The 3,742-nt window shown below is 42.1% G+C and overlaps 1 pseudogene; it reads right to left on the bottom strand.

The window, feature by feature from the left end:
- Positions 1 to 2,373: 2,373 nt before the first annotated feature.
- LOC695490 (small ribosomal subunit protein uS15 pseudogene) lies at positions 2,374 to 3,492 on the bottom strand (annotated as a pseudogene).
- Between the last annotated feature and the right edge of the window lie 250 nt (positions 3,493 to 3,742).

Here is a 3,742-nt window from a genome sequence, read left to right as displayed (position 1 = left end):
CTTCCTCCCTCAAGTATCATTAAGTACATCTAATAATGCACTAGGCAACATGGTTATTAGCAGTTTAAAAAAATGAATTGTTCTTTTATTCCTTATGTATTTATTGGGTATTTTATTTAGATTTCTAAACATGGAGGATGATACATTTAAAGGTGGTGGTCTAACCAGTTGTAAAGCTACTTAGTTGAATGAAATTCCAATTTCATTGTGTTTTATCTTTACCCACTTTTCTGTAAGAGGCCTCCACTGGCCAAATTTGGGACAATGTGAGCATCAAATAGATAATAGGAAAGGATTAGAACCCACTGATAAAGTAAAAAAACAAAACCGTAAGACAATGCTAATAGAAATAAATAAGTGAAAGAGGAAACCCGTTCTCCAAGGAGTCGTGGTTCCTTTTAGTGGCCGGTGGTATTAATATCTGAGCTGCATTTTACTTTCATACACCTGTATTCATTTGACCTTAACATTTTTATTTTGTTAGCAAGATTACATTTAATGAGATAAAACTTAGTGTTTTATCTTTATATTATTTTTATCACAAAATTACTTGTATCAAATTTGATAATAGGAAATCAACTTCATTTTTTGAATGTATTTGCAAATAATTGAAAATGTATTTTAAAGCTTTAGTTTAAAGCATAAGTAGTGCTCATTTTTTTCAGTTGGATTATCTCCTACCCTCCCTCTTCCTTTCCAAATTCTACTGAAAAGATTGATTACAGCTCAATAATCAATAGTAGCATTAACACACTGGAGGTAGGGGGTGCCATCAGCAATGTGGAATTTCCAGATTTAATGTCAATGGAAGTAAACTGACAATAGAACCCAGCTAGAGGGATCTCTAGTCCACTTCAGGCAATAAAAAGCACCTATCAAAAAAGTGAAATTTTTTTCTTACAAAATGATGGAACAGGCCGGGTGTGGTGGCTCACACCTGTAATCCCAGCACTTTGGGAGGCCAAGGTGGGTGGATCACCTGAGGTCGGGAGTTCGGGACTAGCCTGATTGACATGGAGAAACCCCGTCTCTACTTAAAAAATACAAAATGAGCAGGGCGTGGTGGTGCTTGCCTGTAATCCCAGCTACTTGGGAGGCTGAGGCAGGAGAATCGCTTGAACTCAGGGGGCGGAGGTTGTGGTAAGCCAAGATCGCGCCATTGCACTCCAGCCTGGGCAACAAGAGCAAAACTCCATCTCAAAAAAAAAAAAAAAAAAAAAAAAAAAGATGGAACAATACCAAGATGGGAAGCAGCAGTCCCCAGCAATTGGCTGGGCCAATCTTCCACCCCACACATCTTAGCTCTAGCTATTAACTGACCTCAAGGATCACCAGATATTGAAAGAAAACTAATTGCATGGGAGAAGTAACAGACTCAGCAGAAAGAATACTCTCAAGGATACATAATCAAAGAAGAAACTAGAATAAAACTCTAAAGGAAACATAGATATCTCAGATTTGGAAGGATCTCCATCCATTTTTTTTTTTTTAATTTCTGTGATTTCAGTTCTTGGAAATCAAAAGTATTGCTGAAATAAATTTGCTGGGCATTACTTTTTTTTTTTTTTTTTTTTGAGATGGAGTCTTGCTCTGTCACCCAGGCTGGAGTGCCGAGGCGTGATCTCAGCTCACTGCAACCTCTACCTCCCAGGTTCAAGCGATTCTCCTGCACGCCACCACGTCCAGCTAATTTTTGTATTTTTAGCAGAGGTGAGGTTTCACCATGTTGGCCGGGCTGGCCTCAAACTCCTGACCTCAGGTGATCTGCCCACCTTGGCCTCCCAAAGTGCTGGGATTACAGGCATGAGCCACCACACCCAGCCTGGGCATTACCTTTATAACAACTTTTTATTAAAGTATCTTTTGGCCAGGAGTGGTGGCTCACCCGTGAAATCCCAGAGCTTTGGGGGGCCAAAGTGGGTGGTACACCTGAGGTCAGGAGTTCGAGGCCAGCCCCGCCAACTTGGTGAAACCCCCACCTCTACTAAAAATACAAAAATTACCTGGGCGTGGTGGCGCATACCTGTAATCCCAGCTACTTGGAAAGCTGAGGCAGGAGAATCACTTGGACCTGGGAGGCAGAGGTTGCAGTGAGCCAAGATTATGCCACTGCACTCCAGCCTGGTGATACAGCGAGACTCTGTCTCAAAAAATAAAAATGAATAAATAAAGTATCTTTTAAGGTGCTTTTTTCTTCCCTGGTTTTTGCAATTTAAAAATTTAGATAAAATTTATATAACATAAAACCATTTTAAATTATACAACTCAGTATTTTCTAATATATTAACAATGTTGTGCAACCATCATCTTTATCTAATTCCAGATATTTCTGTCATCTCAGAAAGAAACCTCATACCCATTAGCAGTCACTCCCAATTTCTCCCTTCCCTCACCCCCTGGCAACCATTAACCTACTTTTTATTTCTATGGATTTGCTTATTCTGGACATTGCATATCAATAGAATCAGACAACACATGGCTTTTTGTGTCTGACTTTTTTCATTTAGCATAGTGTTTTCATGGTTTGTCCCCTTTGTGGCATATGTCCGTACTTCATTCCTTTTTTATGGCTGAGTAATACTCCACTATTTGAATATACCAAACTTTGTTTATCCATTCATCAGCTGATGAACATCTGGGTTGTTTCACTTTTTGGCTATTATGAATGATGCTGATGTGAACTTTAAGCTTTTGTGTGGACATGTTTTTTAATTCCATCTAGGAGTGGAATTGCTGAGTCACATGGTAACTCTGTTTACTGCTTTGAGAAACCACTAACCTGTTTTTCACGGTGGCTACGTTATTGGCTTTTGTTACAGTTGTCATTAAACAATCATTTTATTGCTTGAGTACCTAGACAAATATATGCGACCAGGGCAGAGGCTGTAGATGATTGATATTTCCCACTGGGAGGGAGAATTCGCTTGGTCTTATAGTATCGAGCCAAGTGGTGAATCCAGCTCTCTATCAGAATCAGACGGAATTTAGCATCCTTATTCTTTCTGCTGCTCTCAGGATGTTTTTGAACAGCAACTGCTTTCTTAATTAAATGGTAGAGATCTTCAGGGAGATCAGGAGCAAGTCCCTTAGACTTAAGAAGTCTTAAGACGTTATTGCCTGTCACAAAACGTACTTGTGCAGCACCGTGTGAATCTCTCAGGATCACACCGATTTGTGAAGGAGTCAGGCCCTTCTTGGCCAGTCTGTAAATCTGCTCCTTCACATCATCAGATGTCAACTTCAGCCAAGTGGGGACGCTATGGCAATAGGGCAAAACCAACTGGGACAGGCCCTTCCCAGGAGCATGCATGCAACCCATGATGGCACCAGTCAGGCAGCTAAAGTGTGGCTGCGTTATTAAACGTTCTCACCTGCAACGTAGGAGCGTTTCACCTCCTCCCGTGTTTAAACCTCAGGATTCTCAAGGGTAAAGGGAAAGGACTGCCCAGGCAAGACCTGGAGAAGAAACACCTGTGCCTTTAAAATAGAGAGGACTGGCCGGGCGCGGTGGCTCAAGCCTGTAATCCCAGCACTTTGGGAGGCCGAGGCGGGCGGATCACAAGGTCAGGAGATCGAGACCACAGTGAAACCCCGTCTCTACTAAAAATACAAAAAATTAGCCGGGCGCGGTGGCGGGCGCCTGTAGTCTCAGCTACTCAGGAGGCTGAGGCAGGAGAATGGCGGGAACCCGGGAGGCGGAGCTTGCAGTGAGCCGAGATCGCGCCACTGCACTCCAGCCTGG

This window comes from Macaca mulatta, chromosome 7 (genome assembly GCF_049350105.2).
Source record: "Macaca mulatta isolate MMU2019108-1 chromosome 7, T2T-MMU8v2.0, whole genome shotgun sequence".
NCBI classification, from domain to species: Eukaryota; Metazoa; Chordata; class Mammalia; order Primates; family Cercopithecidae; genus Macaca; species Macaca mulatta.
This window is presented reverse-complemented; position numbering and strand designations above follow the sequence as displayed.